An 18,371-nucleotide genomic window follows, 5' to 3' on the forward strand; every position below is an offset into this window, starting at 1 on the left:
GGCGCTTCATGTTGAAACAAGACCGGTAAGCGCGCTCGTTCTTGTACGGCAGAATAAAGAACGCGAACATGCAACGACATGTGTGCAAACTACTGGAAGGTGACTGAAAATGAAGGACCTATGACCGTGCTAGTGCTGTGTGTACTGTCAAAAAGAAAAAAAAAAAAGACGGAAAGAAAGAATGCCCAGTGCCGAAATGTAGGAATTCAAGCTTTATGTTTTTTTGACCCAGAATGCATGCAACACCATTAGTTCCATGCGCTTTATTTATGGGTCAATGTTATGACACAACTCATTATTTACCCGCTCATTACATGCACGAACCAGCCCAAAGTAGCACTATACTAGCGCTTATTGACGCATCGCAATGCACTGCTTTGCACTTCATTGCAGTGCAGGGGTTTGCTATCCCCAGTAGCGAACGGTTTGGTTGACCTCCCTGCCTTTCTGCTTCTGGCATTCTCTCTCCCTTTGTATAAAACGCACTAACTTGTGGGAGAGAAAGCGTTTTCCTCTGCTAGAATTCAATTATTTGTAGAGCACAAATGCGAAAACGAAACCGATTCTGTTGTTCTCCGCGCTCACAGAGTACGGCACCAGGGGGCAGCGCGCGCTGCGCTTCGCGGCTTCCGTTAGGAGTGGTAGACAAAGCTGCACATGTGTAGTCAGCTGGCATTTATCGTGTCGTGTTGTAAAAATTGTTAATTTGCCGTAAATATATCTTGATTTGTTCTCAAGAGTGGAGCAAGACCCCAAGGAAGAGAGATTGACGCATCGGGAGCGAAGAACTGAAACGATGGATGGTTACGCTGCTTGGCTCTCGGCACGTTCGAATTGGCAAAGTTCCGAATTTGTCGCTGTGTGGTGCACGCTTTTGCGCTCGTCATTTGCCGTCATCGCGCGGGGATATTTGCGCTGAATGTCTTTCACTTCGTGTACAAAACTCTGCACGCTGCGGCATCGAAGAAGTTGTCCTGTGTTTGGGTGCACGTATGCGCTTGGACACGCGATAGCCTGCTTGCTCTCGACGAGTGTTCAACAGTCTACGCGCGCTCGTAACTTGCTCATGATGTAAGCCCATTCTAATCTTATTTGGTTTGCACAACGTAGGTGTTAAGTGATGTGTGGTAAGCCGGTGTCGCGAACAGAAATATTGTTTCAAAAGACCACTATGCAACGTCTTCGGGCAAAAATGACGCATGAATGGGGAAAAGGATCACCCTATCTTTCAGATCGATTCCAGTGGTAGCGTGATCGGCTCGATCGCAATTTCCGTGGGGCACTTCTAACCTCTTGCTCACTCGCGTTAAAAGCGTAGAATGAAAGTGCGTTCAGTAGCGCACTTGTATTGACGCTTGTATTGGCTTGAGAGCTGTATTATACTGTACTGTATCCTGTACTGTACTGTACTGTATCCGATACAAGAACTTCTGTTAGAATACGGAAATAAACGTTCGAGGCATTAGCAGTGGCTCACTACGTGTGATCGTTACTTTCTTGCTTGGGTGCACGTTTTAATTGTACTGACCAAACAAAAGTTCTTCGCTCTGGCTGCTCTACTGTGTTTCCTTGGTGCAACTTGGGGTGCAAGACGTGTTGCTTCGAATGATGTCAGGGCAGTCAAGACATTCGTGTCCGTAAGCAAGCAGTAAACGGTGTATCAGTGCGAAAAAATTTGGACATACAAGAGAAGCGAATGGTATCATCATAGACTATTTTACGAATAATTCACTTGTATTACTAAAGCGCAGAGTGGATATGCATGAAAGTCATTGTATTGATACTCAGCAGGAACAAGGTAACTTATCGTTACTAATTAATCTTTTCTTTTAGTGAAAGACAAGTTGCTGTTCTGCAGGAGCTGAGAAGAGGTCTGCTGCCTGCAATGGGTCCACGTCTGTCGAGCTATCGCAGTATTGCAGCTCTCAAAGTGAGTGGATTTTTTTTTTCTCTTATCTATTTGCTACCTGAATCATTACCATCTACTCAGCTGTGTAGGTGATCACTGTTAGTGACATTGGAGTGCTGGTGGACAAGCACTCCTTCATTATTGCAGCACACATGACAGAGTGCAGCTGTGGCAGTATGCAAAGGTGTTAATATATAAGCCAAATTAGGTTCTCTGAGTTAGTGTATTGATGTCATTGGATTGTGGTCTAACAGGCAAAAGTGCTAAACAGGGAGAAGTAATCTTAATTTGCACTTATATCTACAATGCTGCACCTGAATAGCTTCATAGTTAAGTGATACCACTATAATTTCTCTGTAAAGCATGCAGCATGGTTTAGCATTGGGGGAGGCTGGCATCAACAAATGTCTGCTTACAGTGAAGTTCAAATGAGGTGTTACTGTTAGGGTGATTATACATAATTTATGCTTTAGTTCTAATCTTGTGTGAGGCAGACATTGTTTAACCACTTGGTTAAACAATAGTGATGTAATATCTAGGTATACAAGTATTACCCATTCATTTGTGCCATTTGGACAATGGCAGAAATGCATGGGTAATACTTGTACACAGACATTACATCACTATTGTTTAACCAAGTGGTGCCACTGCATATTAAAATTTACAGGGCTATTATTAAGTAATGTCAACTTTTGTTGTAACATTAAGGCAACACCTTTTATATTATTACAGATTACCACCATTGTGTACCATCATAGTGTGATATTGGCACTAAATATATTTGACTTTGTCTATAAAACCCTGCACAGTGGTGCGTCATGAAAACTTATCGTGTTAAACATGTCATGCAGCTTATCAATTTGCATGAATATAATGCAGGATTTTTGTTTCGATAGTTTCTGGCCTCGGAATGCACTTCACGTTATATTCTTGTTTGCAACAAGACTATAATGCAGTTTTCTCTCCTTATAGTTAGTGGCACTTCAAACTGTGGCGAGCTAAACCACTGGGCAGCAATACTGGAATTGCTACTGCATGTGGAGCTGTCTTCAAACACACACTAGGGATACATAATTACTTTGTTTAGCGCAAAACAACGGACACAAGAAAGACGACAGGACAAGACGCTACTGTCAACTGACATCACTTTATTGTGTCACTCCTTTATAGACAGCAGAATCTAGAATAACATGCGCAGTGAGCACCATGTGCAGGAACCACCAACATCCGATCACAAGAGCGCACTCATGCAACAGAATTCAAAAAACCATATTGAGCACTGTACAAGATTAAAGAAGGCACACTAATGCACTGTCACCCCAATGACTGTATGAAGAAAGCTTCCGATAGCTCTCGGGCGGTGGTATCACGGCTCTTTTTCAAAATCATGGTATCACGAAACATGGCGAACATGAGCGATCCATATCAGCAGGCACAGGTTCCCATTTGGCTCAACATTGTAAAATATGGAAGTGCAAAGCCATGTTTCGTGATACTACGATTTTGAAAAAGTGCTGGGATACCACCGCCCGAGAGTTATCGGAAGCTTTCTTCATACAGTCATTGGGGTCACACTGCATTAGTTTGCCTTCTTTAACATCGTACAGTGCTGAATATGGTTTTTTGGATTCCGTCACATGAGTGTGCTCTGGTGATCGGATGTTGGCGATTCCTGCACATGGTGCTCACAGCGCATGTTCTAGATTCTGCTGTCTATAAAGGAGTGACGCAATAAAGTGTTGTCAGTTGAGAGTAGTGCCTTGTGCTGGGGGGGGGGGTCGTCTTTCTTGTGTCCGTTGTTTTGTGCTAAACAAAGTATTTACGGATTCGCACCAACTAGCCTGTCAACGCCTTGTGCTGAACACAAGAAAATGTGGCTTTGCCTTGTTTGACTGTGTTGCGGGCACTTCTGAAGTACCACCTGTCCAATAACCTTGGTGGCATGGAAGTGCCATCCACTTCTATGCGTTGTTTTCTGTTTCATTGTGGCATCACATCACATTACAATCATAATGTGTATGTTCTTTTTCTAAGAGACTCGTATTCCTATCCTTGTGTTGTATTTGCTGTTGCATTATTTATGGGCAAGTGACCAGTGCTCCAAGTTCCATTTTATCGCAAACTACTGATACCTAAACAGTTCTGTATATCAGAAAACCAAAGCTGAACTGCCGAACAGTACCAAGCAGCAGCCTTAGTGCAGTCTCAAGTAGTCAGATTTTATTGGTCATGCAGAGGCGCACAGCATACCTCTTTATTACATGCTGAACAATTAAGCTGTATGAAAACTGAATATTTATGTGGCTTCAGCCACATGCTATTGGCCATTGCTCCTGCCCTCAGCAAATGTGAAAGGTTATCGCGGCTTTTCTTTTTCTGTTTTTCCTTATTGCTGTGGGATTACTGCATGTGTAAGTAGGAAACGGATCACATAGGCAATCAAAAGCCATCAATGTGTAAACTTGGAACATTGATTGTACAGTTTGACGACGCAGAATAAGTAGAAATACACCATAAACGATTGACAATTAACTTTTACTTGACACAGGGCTAGACCATACAGTAGGCACACTGTATGCCCATACGGCGTCACATAAATTTAAATTTTAGTGTAGCTTTGCAGTGTATGCTTCTATTGTTGCATTGTCAGAGGGAGGGTAACGTTTCACATGTCTAGCAACTAGACTGTCTATGTACAGTAGTAAAAATGTGCAAACTGTATTTTTTTAATGATTTGATAGAATGTGTAAAGAAATAATGCCATACAATCAACGCACCGTGATGTGATTTTCTGTGCACATGTTGCAGGTTCAAAAAAGTAAGGTAGGAGCTGTTGCCAAGTTTTTGACCAGAAAGGAAAGCCAGTATTAAGGGGTGCACACCACTGATCTCTACTATCAGGGATGGACAGCACAACGAGCTCCCTCGACTGAAGCCAACCTTGTCCCGGAAGTTGGTGCTCCACAACTTTGCAGCAGCACTTCGTCTGCACGGGTGTGTGGCATTTCTTCCCCTAAAATGCCTGCCTGGTGTACCATAAACTACCCAAGCAGGCCAGAGCAGTATTTCGAGGTGTCCAGAATTTTTTCATTGCAGTGTCCACAGTGTCGCTAACATAAGTGGCGTGCAATGGAAACACTGGTAAATGAGAAAAAAGTTGATGTAAGAGAACAGTATTGTATACGGGTTGAGATTGTCATAAAAATGCTTACCAGACATGTAGACAACACCTCCTAAAATGTGAAAAAGCACAAACAAAATTTTTTACGGCAGCAATATTATCTGATCGCACGCACTAGTCAGTCCACCATATGCCCTGCTTCCAGAAGAAGCGACTGCTACACCGCATTTCCACTGGCTTCACCTGCATCCGGCGTGGCATGCTGCATCCAGCAAAACATATTAGGAATCTGTGGTGCACAGTGTTTTCTGTCCCCTTTCTCAACGCCTACCGAACACATGGTAAACTGTTTCCAAAGCAGAAAAACAGAAAAGGCTCTGAACACATTGCATCTTAAAGTGGCTGGTACTGGGTAACGCAAGCACTGTGGCATAGTAGATTTGCACCAGGCAACCTAAGAGCCCAAAAAGACTGCTGGTTACTTGCAAATGGCCAACGTATTGTTAACATGTTGAAGTTCTTTTTTTATTCTCATCGCTTATTTAGCTAGTTGAGACAGCTTTCACAACTGGAGAAGAAGCCTTGGAAGCATGAAACACTGTACAAAACCAGCTTCAATATATGATATGTCTGCATCACATAATGGCTGCATGAGTGAACCCTCTGGTTAACATGTAAGAGTTTTCATGATGTTTGCCATGCATAATCCACTTTATCTACAGGTCAACCCTATCTTGAGACTTAGGCTGATGTTGCCTTTAGAGAAATTATGGCCGAGAGCCAGCTTTTGAGAATACAGAATGAGCTCAATAGAATAAACGCCAGAACAAGCTGTTGAGGATTTCAGATCGCGAATCTTCAAAGGCCAGTTCATTTATTAGTGTTAATATTCTGCTCAAAGTTGGTGATTGTTACGTTGATATGGTGCCCAAGCATTGTAGTAACAATTTCACTTGGAGTACATAGCAAGGGTGCACTCGACCTAAGCTGGTGGCTTTTTTCTGCATTTTCAAAAACTGGTTTCTTGTTCAGTTGAGATTTTCAAATTTTGCGTCGTTTATTAGGTGTTGTGTCCTGTTTTCGTTTCTTGCAGCTTCTTAGTTAAGCATCTAAATAGTGAACACAACTTGACCTTTTGCTTGATTTTCTAGATTACACACCCTTGATGCAAAACAATTTTACTTCAAAACTGCCTGTACCTTACTGAAAGAATCACTTGAAGCAGCCATAGCCACCAATAACAGGCAAGAGATGATTATGAAAATTGTAATATTGTTTTTTAATCTACAGGGTGTCCTATCGCGCACCAAGATTTAGAGATATGCAAATTTGATGTAATGAGCTCAACAGATTAAACGCCAGAACAAGCTGTTGAGGATTTCAGATCGCGAATCTTCAAAGGCCAGTTCATTTAGTAGTGTTAATATTCTGCTCAAAGTTGGTGATTGTTACGTTGATATGGTGCCCAAGCATTGCAGTAACAATTTCACTTGGAGTACTTAGCAAGGGTGTACTCGACGTAAGCTGGTGGCTTTTTTCTGCATTTTCAAAAACTGGTTTCTTGTTCAGTTGAGATTTTCAAATTTTGCGTCGTTTATTAGGTGTTGTGTCCTGTTTTCGTTTCTTGCAGCTTCTTAGTTAAGCATCTGAATAGTGAACACAACTTGACCTTTTGCTTGATTTTCTAGATTACACACCCTTGATGCAAAATAATTTTACTTCAAAACTGCCTGTACCTTACTGACAGAATCACTTGAAGCAGCCATAGCCACCAATAACAGGCAAGAGATGAATATGAAAATTGTAATATTGTTTTTTAATCTACAGGGTGTCCTAACTATCGTGCACCAAGATTTAGAAATATGCAAATTTGATGTAACTAGACAGAACGAAGGTAATGTTTGCCGTCACTTGGAGATACTCAGATTATTTTTCGCATTCTGCCTAATTACATAATAATTCTTAATTAGTTAATAAACATCTCAAATAATTAAATGAAAAGTGTCAATGAAAAGTTGTAGAGCAATATGAAAGCCTACCGATACTTTTCTATTACTCATTGTGAGCTACATAAAAGTGTCTTTCCAAGAAATAAGCCTGCGAATACACGTAAAATGTCTTGAGTGGCCAGTCACGTGGCGATTTTGTGGTGCAAAGCCATGAATACAACTTAAATGGGTACTCTTAAGAAAAAGACTTAGCTCAGAAAATTATCCTTCTTTATGCAGCCTGTTGAGACAAGGTTTCTTAGACATGGCCATGGCCCTCAAGGAAGATGCCGAGGCCACAGGCAGTTCCTCCAGTGACCGTGAAAAGGTCCCCTGGGGCACAAGTCTAATTTGGCACCCCCACCTTTCTTCTGCAGCTTTTCTGTCTACTTAGCTAACCAGGTAGGTCAAAGATGGCAAAGGGAAAAAGAATCAACAGCTTCAAGCATAGAACTTGCTCAAGCTCAATGCATTTTTAGTGTGAAGTTTTTCCCTTATCTTTTATCAAAAAACGGGTAATAAGTATATGATATGGTCTTCATATGGACACTTCTTTCCTGCAGAGAATTAGCAGTAAAAAAAAAGCAGCTAATGAAGGCTTGAATATTGGCCAGGATGACGTGTCATAGATATGATAATGATTATGAATTTTTCTGTTGAAGGTAGTGGTAGTAGAGTGAATAATCAAAAAGTTTATGTATAGTGTAAAAGACATTTCGTTCCAATGCCAGAATTTTAAATCATCTCAAATAATTCTTTTGTTTGATAGTCTGTGTACATCGAGTGACAGTGCTTCTTGATGCTTGCTTCTTGCTGACATTCTTATGCTGCATAATTCATCTGTTTAAATTCCCTGTTTCTCCCGTACAGCAAGTTTACATTCATCTTAAGAAACCTTGTAGATGAGTTCCAGAAAGTTGCTGATCAGATTAGAGGGCGGCGTGCACCCCAGGCTTAGATCTGCATTCAGGAGCCTCGTATCTTCCAAATGTTAGAAATACTCCTGTTAAGCAAGTGCTTCGTGTCATATACAAGGTAATCAGAGAATACGAATTTGCCTAAATTGAGAATGCACACATATTCCAACTGAACTAAATACAAATAAATGTAGCACCAAATGCAAGAATCATTGGCATGATGCCATTCTTTCAGTGGAATAAAATCTGTCCTGCATCGTAAATCAGGAATGCTTTATAATTCAGACTACTAAATGCCTCATGAGGGTTGCAACGTGAAATATGCATGTTGTATTCCTCATTTTTTAACATTAAGATCCGATAATGCTTAAACAGAGAACTCAGTTCACAGTACTTAATACTTTATATTGCTCCACAAATCAGTTTCTCTGCCGATCGCAGCATCCGACACTAACAATTTTTGACAGCAAATGTGAGACAGGCACATAACACTTAGGGTGGTGCTATTCACTTTGATTGTTTGGGAACGAAGCCCATAATGTACATGTTATGGCCCTACATGTCATTACCTTTAAACAGCAAAAAGGTAGGGGGTTTGCGTTTTGCAAAACTGCATGGAGGTTTTTACTGTGTGCAGTTAAAATTAGAAACCCTCACAGCTAATACTAAATGCATTCCTCACAGCTTTAGGCTATACAGGTGCACTACACAGAACACTCTTTACCTCGTCATGGCCCAGGTGGTGATTCAGATTCTTCAAAGGTGTTTCATTTTATGGGATGCCACATCGCACTTCATTTATTTGCAGAATATTGCATTGCAATTGTGTTATATGCGATAAATCCATTAGCGAGCTTTAACTTGCCCTAAATGTATTACAGCTATGTACTGGTAAACTGGCAGCAGCTTGCAATGCTTGTGGAAAAACAATTGTAACTGCCATATTATATGTAACTGCTAGTGCACAGGCATCGGCAACAGCAATGGTTAGGGTACACTTGTTTCTTCTACTCTGGGGTATGCATCCTCCACCAGAAAATAGTTTTTTTTGTCTTCCTCTTCTACCACATTGGAATGTGAAATGGGGTGTAATTTGTAGGGTATACTCTTGCATAAACTTCATAAGCATTTCTCCTTGTCTGTGCCACAGATCATTGTTGCTACGACTGTAAAAGCAGGGTGCCTGTTTACAGCATCCGTAGAGAACAGTCTGTGAATCTTTAACAAACAGTAAGGATAATGAATAATCGAATAATTTTTAGTAATTTTCAACAAATTTAGCACTCTGCATTCCACTGTGGTGTTTTTCAACCTCTAATGTTGACACAAGCTTTGACTGCAGGATGTCATTTTGTGTGAAAGAGTGCACTTGTGCGCATAACACCTCATCGGCAACATTCTGCTGCACAGAATGTCATGAGCTTTCGTATCCATTGGTCACTATCTCACAAACCGGCTGCTCCTTTGTTAGTTGGAATGTAGCATTAATGTAAAGCACATTTGATGTTCTAACGAAAAGAATTGTGCCCTCTTATCCCCCAATTCTCGTCACTTGATGCCTAGTGTTATAATAGTATGGTTGACACCATGAGAGTTAGTGTGGTGTATAATTGTGTGTATGGTGGGGTGGGGGGTGTACAATAACTTCAGCAACTTCTCCAGATGACTTGAATCGGTATTGTGGAATGCTGTTTTTTTTCACTCACTGTTACCGAATTTAACTTTGGTTGTGGCAACAAGTATAATGTAGTTCGCTAGTGCTCCTGCCATCATATAATGTGCAGGCATCTGTGTTGAAAAATAAAGACCAGCTAATGGTTTGCCAGGAGCTAAGGTCCATTTAGACAATTAAATTTTGAGCTTACACTGGTGGAAATAACTGGTGAATGAAAGCCCACCCAGGAGAACTGCCCATAATATTTTCTTTCATTGTAGTAAGGCTGAAGCTTCGAACAGCATTTGAACCGACTTGTTTAAAAAATGACCTATTTCCTTGTTCAAGACAAAGGTTCCACAGGAAGACAGACACTTAAGCCATCAACAGCGCATGAATATAAACAGCGCTCGACATTTCGCAATCTTGCACCTGTTATCATATTGTCCTACCCATTTTTTCCCACAGGCTGTTCTTTACTGTTTTATGGTCATACCCAGTTTAATTTTAATGTCCCTATTTTTTAATATTTGGTCAATACATCTTTTTTTCATCGGCTTTCAACAACATATGTATTCATAATGTGCCTCCATTTACCATTTACACTGATCTTAACCAGATGCATCTTGATACAAAATTTATTTTCCTTAATTCTTCGTTGCCTTTTTCCAAATGTGCAAACTGTTTATCTATACGTATTGTGACTTCTGGGAAAATTAGATTAATGACTGCTTACATGTGTACATTGTTTTCCGTTTTGGTCACCCCTACTCTTTGCAAGAACTGACAGCAGTGCTCATACCCGCTTCATCACAATCACCACTGCTAAGCACACCCTTCCTGCCTTTTTACCACTTTGGCCACTCTTGACCTATTATGTGCACCAGCTTCTCCCCCAATGAGGCTAGAGGCATGTGAGCTATGCACAAACAAAAAAACACAGCCAAGGAAAACATTTTACCCTGATGACAAGCACCTATGTCGAAATGTTGGCTACAGCAACATCAGTGTTGGTCTTCATACATGTTTTTCTAACGCAGAAGTTACTGCTCTGTTGTATTCTGTGATTATACTTTTTTGCCGCTTTCTTTAGATGGAAATTCATGAATACTATTTGTTTCTCCTAACAGCAGCAAGCTTATCCTCGCAAGGCGTTTGGGGTCAAGAACAACTTTCACCAGCAAAAAGTGCAAGACGAGTGAGTGAAGACAATAAAGTTCCTTCTGTGATCTAAAACATGACTGAAATTTTGCACCTTTTCGTATATATGCAATGCAGTGCTTCGTATCACAAAGTGCAAAGTCTTTATCTCTGCAGCCATGTCAGTGCGTTGGCAAGACAATTTTCTCAATCGTGACTTGCTGCTTGGGCTATGAGCTGCCTTCATGACATTTGCATTAAAGGAGGTGTACTATCGTGGACAAAAGTACCCTGGAAGTGCGAGCATCGACCAAATTGCATCTCTGTTCAAGACCGCTGAAAACAGTGGGTCACGTATGCACATTCCGAACGCAGATGTTAGCGCGGCTGATCCTGCAAATAGCGCACCACTGAAATGCGGTCGACTCGCGCGTCCTGGGCAATTTTGTCCCCGATGGTACATTCTCCAAACAATGGATATGCTCTGCAACACGAAATACGGGAAGCACCTGTACTTTAACAGATATAGTACAGATTCAGCATACGGAGTCTTTCGTTTTCTGAATACGGCAAGCATCTGTATTTTAACGATTATAGTAGAGATTCAGAATACAGTCTTCCGTTTTCTAGAAACAGAAACACTTGTATCTTGTATTACGGTCTCTCTGTTTCAGTTGTCCGTTCTACGGAAACGACCGTTCTTTATTTACGGAAACATGTTCGGTCACAAATTACCAGCAGATTTTCTGTAAAGTAAGGCTAATTTTTTCTACCGTGCACATCGGTTAAAAAGGATCAGTTTGGCGGTTTCCCACTTGCACTCCCCCCTCATCCACTTTTTAATGGATGACCGTGCCCAACGGCAATATGCCACGTGTTGCTTCTCGCGTTGTGTTGGCTTCGGATAATGAGGATGATAACCTTCAGTTATGGCACGTACCCAGGAAGGCCCACAATCCGGTGGCAGGTTGCAGTCTAGGAGAAATGTACGAGAAACTAAAAATTGGTGGAAATGAAAGGTACCGAAAGAGAAGCCTAGTGTTAGCATTATAAAAGTAATATTAATGAAACAAAGACGAAACATTGCAATATTAAAGCATTTGAATAATAAAATTATTTGAGTGAAAAGAATACTAAACAAACAAAAAAAGGTAAAAGTGAAGAACATAGACAAAAAAACATGAAAATATTTTGGTACAAGTAAAAAAACAAAAAACAAAAAAGTGCGCAACAAATATTCCTAAGGCGTTATGCTGGTGTTTAAAACACAAATGTAGTTTTACAGGGAAATTCAACTCTAGTGAGATACAATGAAGTGGTCTATCGATTTAGATTTTTTATATGGGGCATGGAGGAGATACCGCGAGACCCACTCTGCGTACTAAAAAAAAAGCACAGTTTCTCCCGAAAGGCGAAACATTGATTGCGATAGAAAATAAGTGGACAGCTATGCGATACAAGGATAGTATTTTATCAGCCGCATAAAGTTGTAAACATAGGCATACTGAATAAATTACCAACCATGGTGACACGGTGGACAGGCACACTTGAACACCTCATTCGATGACCGCAGAACTCGCTGTCAAAGCGCTGCAATGTGGGAACGCAGCATCAGCAGCGAGCGAACTGACCTTTGTGCTGTGGCTGGACGCAGCATGAAATCAGTGAGAACTAGGCATGAGAAAGGCCAAGATGTATGCATTGACAGATAAGTAGGGCAATATCATTAGCAATTTCGAAGATATATTAAAAGCAGAGGAATTCCATACTGACCTGTACAGTACCCAGAGCAGCCATGCAACATCCATTCCAAGTAATAATGAACAGGATACAGAGGCTACTTCTCTAATTGTTTGTGAAGTTAGAAGGGCCTTGCAAGACATTAACCGGTGAAAAGCGGCAGGATGACATGGAATAACGGTCGATTTATTCATAGATGGTGGAGATATACTTGAAAAGCTTTTCGCCTTTTATACGAAATGCCTCACGACTTCGAAGGTTTCAGACAACTGGAAGAATGCCAACATTATACTAATCTACAAGAAGGGAGACGTTAAAGCATCGAAAAATTATAGGCCCAATAGCTTAATTTCAGTATTGTATAAAATATTGACCAATATAATTTCTAATAGAATAAGAGCAACACTCGACTTCCGTCGACCAAGACAACAGGCTGGATTCAGGAAGGGATACTCTACAATGGATTACACTCATGTCGTCCATTGGGTAATAGAGAAATTTGCAAATACAATCAACCTCTCTATATAGCTTTCATAGATTATGAAAAGGCATTTGATTCAGTAGAGATACCAGTAGTCGTAGAGGCATTACGTTATCAAAGAGTACAGGAGGCATATGTGAGTATCTTGGGAAAATATCTACAAAGATTCCACAGCTACCTTGATTCTCCACAAAAAAGTTGAATGATCCCTATAAAGAAAGAAGACACAATCTGTCCAATGCTATTCACTGCATACTTGGCAGAATTATTCAAGCTATTAAACTGGCAAGGTTTAGGAGTGAGGTTCAACGAGAAATATCTCGGCAACCTTCGGTTTGCAGATGAGACTGTCCGGTTCAGCAACACTGGGGACAAACTGCACCGAAGATTGAGGACCTTAACAGAGAAAGTGTATAAGTCAGGTTGAAGAATTTTTTTTTTTATTTACTCATACTGTTGGCCTGTCAGCAATTACAGGGTGGGTTAAAAGCGGCACTTCAACAATTAGTACAACACATGAATATTCCAATATTACATATAGCACAAAAAAACAGGTCAATAGCAGTATTTCGGCAATTGGTACAGTACATGAATAGGCGAACATAAGCAAACAAAAAAGATACATAAGTGAAACATTCTGCACTACTCCGATCAATAATACAAGACTATAAATGCAGTGTTAGCAAACGAGCTCATACACACACACCCCGCCAAAAAAAAAAAAAGCGGTGAGCACACATACGTGCGTGCATCTTTCAATGTAGCTTTAAGTTCTCAAATTGTTCTGCACGGGTGCTTTCTCGCGTTAACACTGGTAATTCATTCCATTCTTTAGTGGTTATTGGGAAGAAGGAAAATGCGTCAGCGTTAGTGTGCATCTGAGGTATTTGAAAAGTATTATATTTGCTTGTCCGTAACGTTTTGCCTTGTCGCGCTATCAAATACTGCTCACTATTGATGTTGAATGTGTTATTAGTAAGAAGAAAGGAAGGAAGGAATAACTCTTGAAAGGGGTTATGATGAAAGCTTATGAGCTTGATTGATGGGGCCCCAAGTACAGGGCTCGACTGGCTGCTGCCGCCTGCCTGACGTGACCCAAAAGTGCAAGCTGCACCTCCGGGTCAGAGCTTGGCGAGTTGTGCCTCCCACTGATCCAAAGTGTTCGATAATTGAAATTTACCTAAAAAGGCATTTAACTTTCGTGGTCTATTTTGGCAGCCCGACAAAATGTGATATAGCGATGGCGAGCCACCACACCACGGACAGGTGTGCCCATACAGCGTTGGAAAAATTTTGTTTAATCTTTGTCCTCCCCTTCTAATGATTTGCGGGGGGCGCTTTATTTTTGTCGCATGCCGCGTTGGTGAGCAAGAACATTGCGAGGGGCCATTTGGGATAGGTCGTTGTGCTCCTTGCTTGACTCCTCCTGGAATGTTTGGGGTGATTGACAGTGCTGTCGAGGCTCTGCTTGGTTCGTGAACCCTTGAGCAAAAGCGTCCGCACTCTCGTCTCCCTCCAGGCCTGTGTGTCCCGGACGCCAGATCAAATTGTATCCGTTTGTCAATATCCCGCTTAGGAAATTTCTAAGTTTTATCGGGAGGCGGCCGTTCAAAAAGAAATGGCACGTATCCTGCGAGTCGGAGATGATAATCGTGTGTGGTTCCTCCCTCCGTTCTTGCTATTTGATCGCCAGGGCAATGGCAAAGCATTCCACCTTAGTGATCGAGGACGTGTACAGGGAGGCACTCAACATTCTCCTGTCGCTGCCAATTACTGTTGCTACGGCCTGTCTCCAGTTGTACCTGGAAGCGTCCACATTCAAAACATTTTTTTGTTTTTTAGGTGTTTACGCAACCATTTTTCTCCTCTCTCCGCTTTTTGTTTTGGTTTGGGTCCATTTTCTTGGGCAGGGAGGGGAGTGACCGAGATCTTGCACCGGACAGGATCTGGGATTGCCACCAGTACCTCATCCAGGTTCCGTGGGTACGGTGGGAAGCCCACCCTAGCGAGTATCTCGCTCCCCGCTCTCGCCTGGCATAGACGACTTCTCTGCGCAGTCAGTACCGCCGTCTTTAGCTCGGAGTAGGTATTATGTATTGCAAGCTCTAATAGTTTTTCGGTTGGTGTGTCTACCGGTAGCCCTAGGGCCACTTTGTAGGCGCCCCTAATAATAGACTCGATGTTTGCTTCTCTACTTTTGTTTAGTGTGTGGAAAGGTAGACTGCGTTATCTTACTCACTATGAGGGCCTTTACTAACTAATTGTATCCGCCTCCTTCATTCCTTTTTTGTTATACGTTATTCTTTGTATCATTGTGGCAACTTGTTTCGTCGCTGATTTTAGCATGTTAATTGTGTGGTCTGCTCTTCCGTTACTCTGAACCCAGTAAACCAAATTCTTGCAACGGCTACCTCATTCGTTTTGACTCCTTCAATTTTTATGTCTGTGTCTTCATTACTTTTGTATCTTTTTTTCATGTACCCTGATAATTTCGCATTTATATGGGGCGCAACTGAGCCCGCTGGCCCGGGCGAAATTTCCAACTGCTGTTGCAGCCTCTTGGAATGTCTGCTCCTTGCTAGCCAGGCATCCGCGCGTTTCCCACAGAGTGATATCATCCGCATATAAGGTGTATCTCAACTGCGGTACGTCATCCAGGGCCTGCGCGAGTCCTCTCATGGCGATATTAAAGAGCAGAGGAGAGATGATGGCTCCTTGAGGGGTACCTTTGTTTGGCATCTGAAAAGGTTCCGACGTGACTTGTGCTCCACTTATTGTAGCACTCCTCCCTGTTAAGAAAGCCTTTATGTAATTGAAGATGTTTTCACCACATCCGACGTTGTTTAATTCGGATAGGATGGCCTTATGCGAGATAATGTTGAACGCTCCTTTTAGATCAAGGGCTAGTATTAAATGCTCTCCTCCTTTCGGTACAGAGCTCAGGACATTCTCTTGTAATAGGAAGAATGCGTCCTGAGTGGAGAGGCCACTGCGGAAACCGAGCATAGTGGCTGGGAATAGCCCCTTGTCCTCTATGAAATTTTGAAGGCGAGTGTGAATAACTCGTTCAAAAAGCTTCCCCATGCACGACGTCAAAGATGTGGTTCTCAGTGCCTGCAGGGATGGCTTCCCGGATTTCGGCATCATTATAATTTTGGCTTTTTTCCATTCACCGGGGATCTTTCCTTTGAGGCAATAGTGTTCGTTAAAATTGTTTGTCACTGCCTCTACGCCCTTATCGCTGAGGTTCCTAAGCATTGCGTTTGCAATTTAGTCTGCACCAGGGGTAGTATTTCTTTTGGCCACCTGAGCTGCCGCAATGACCCTTGGTTATTGGGGCGTCGAGGCTCCCGCTTTTTACACCCGTGTAGTTAATTGGACTCCTGGTAGTATTGGCGTCTTCGACGTATCTGTCTTTAAGGGCTTGTATTAATTCCTGATCTGTACCCGGAAACTCGTTCGTGATTCTCTGTAATGTTCTGCTCATCGCCAATTTGGATTTTTCTGGGTCGAGCATGTTCCTCAGTATGACCCAAGTTTTTGCAGTGCTCAGAGTGTCCTGTAGCGAACTGCAGAACTGGATCCATCTCTCGGTTGCAATTTTGCTAGCGTATTGATTCGCCTCTTCCGCTAGAGCACCGATTCTGCGGAGGAGGTTCCTATTCAATCTCTGGTTTTTCCACCTGTTCAGCAGACTGCGTCTGCTCTCCCACAGGTGGAGCAGGTGCCTGTCTACTGCAGGCGTCTCTGCTGTTCTTGCGATGCGTTTAGATGTTTGTGTGACAATCTTATGCGTTCTGACCAGTCCCTCATCGATTCCGGTACGGAGTCGGGTGGGAGACCGTGTCGTCGAGTCAGTGATCACCACGTCCCCTATGACCCTGTGTAGTTTGGGGGTCGAGAGGGAAATGCTGGTTATGTAGTGATCACTGCTGAGGTCCTCTTCGAAGTTTGTCCACTTGGTGTCCTTAATATTGTGTGTAAAGGTGAGGTCTGGGAACGTGCCTCTACTTATGCTGTTACCCATCCTCGTAGGCGTGGTGGGGGGGAGCGTAGTTAGGCTCAACCCTAGTTAGTATACGGCATGTTCGATACGCGTTCCCTTGGGAGAATCCCACGGATAGCCCCAAGTGGTGTTGGGTGCGTTAAAGCCTCCCAACACCACGAGTCTGTCTCTGCCTCCAGCAATTTTGACTGCCTCCGTAAGGAGTTCTGCAAAGTCATATTTTCTATCTTTAGGAGGACTGTATAGATTTACTATGACACTCCTTGCCCTGCCTCTCTTCAGAGGAAGGAGGCTAATTATTTAATGATTTATCTCTAGACTTTCTATATGTTCTACCCTCTGCAATACTCTTGCTTACCAGTGCCGCTACGCGGGGATAATTGAGATCTTGAAGACAGTAATATCCCTGTAGTTTGACCATCTTTTGGCCAACTTCCTGCAGGCATATTACGTCTGGCTGAATCGGAGCCGAGTTTATGTCATTTTGGAGTGCTGCTGCGCACTTGTGAAAAGTGCGACAGTTCCACTGCCAAATCTCTAATTGTTCTGCACTTTTCATATTATTTTTGGCCATGCTGCATGGGCGTGTCCACGTCGTCGCGGCCCGCTTTTGATGGTTTTTCACTAACCAGGGTGGAGAGGGGCGTTTATTTATCGCCCTCTGCAATCCTCCCACGGCTTCGTTAACGTAGTGCCTCTGAATTCTCAGTTCTCCGACGAAAGCTTTAATTTCCGTCATGAAATCGCCTAAAAGCTCAGTGAAATTTGCTATACCTTCCCTGTTTTCCTGAACCTGGGTCTGTACTTGCTGTATTAGTTCGCTGCTTTGCGTCGGGGTACCAATGTGTCTTCGCCCATCCCTTCGCTCGTTTCTGTTTTCTCCTCGTGGGTAGGACGTTTTTGCGCTTCTTTCTTACCCTCGTTGGGGTTGCCTACCGACCCTGAGCTTTGCAATGTTTTAATGGCATTTTCGAATTTTTCTCCATTGATGAGATTCCCGATTAATACTCTTTGCGTTCCGCGGCCATTTGATTCCTAAGCTGTTTAATTTCTTGTGTTAATCTTTTATTCTCTTCTATAATTTTCCTGTACTGATGGTTATCAGTTATTGGAGCACAGGGAGACACTACCCTCACCCAGCTCACCTGGTTGGTTGTCCGGCGGCTGGTGCTTCTTCCTCTGCTTTCCCGGCCTGGGGGGAACTCTTCTCTCCGCTGCTACAAGATGTGTTTTTCAGGCTGCGTTTCCCGGGGGTCCCCTCGATCGGGTCTCTTGGCTTTAGTTGGTTGTTGTGGCTCCTTGATCTTGATCGCGATCTCGACGGCGATCTGGATCCCTGCCGGCTCTGTTGCGCCGCTTCATCTCGCTCCGAGCTAAACCAGCGATGAGGTTTTGCCGGTGTTGCGCGAGCTGAG

At 42.6% G+C, this 18,371-nt stretch overlaps 1 long non-coding RNA gene across 2 annotated transcripts; it reads left to right on the plus strand.

Annotated features, from left to right (window-relative positions):
- The first annotated feature begins 637 nt into the window (after positions 1 to 637).
- On the plus strand, positions 638 to 10,825 carry LOC129381168 (uncharacterized). Of its 2 annotated transcripts, none has more exons than XR_008609404.2 (5): positions 638 to 1,071; positions 1,834 to 1,930; positions 4,718 to 4,903; positions 7,259 to 7,420; positions 10,720 to 10,825. It is a non-coding gene; the product is annotated as an uncharacterized lncRNA (long non-coding RNA). The 2 variants fall into 2 exon arrangements; XR_011891881.1 differs by having other exon boundaries at positions 1,859 to 1,930.
- Positions 10,826 to 18,371: the final 7,546 nt, after the last annotated feature.

The sequence above is a fragment of the Dermacentor andersoni genome, chromosome 1, assembly GCF_023375885.2.
Source record: "Dermacentor andersoni chromosome 1, qqDerAnde1_hic_scaffold, whole genome shotgun sequence".
Classification (NCBI taxonomy): Eukaryota; Metazoa; Arthropoda; class Arachnida; order Ixodida; family Ixodidae; genus Dermacentor; species Dermacentor andersoni.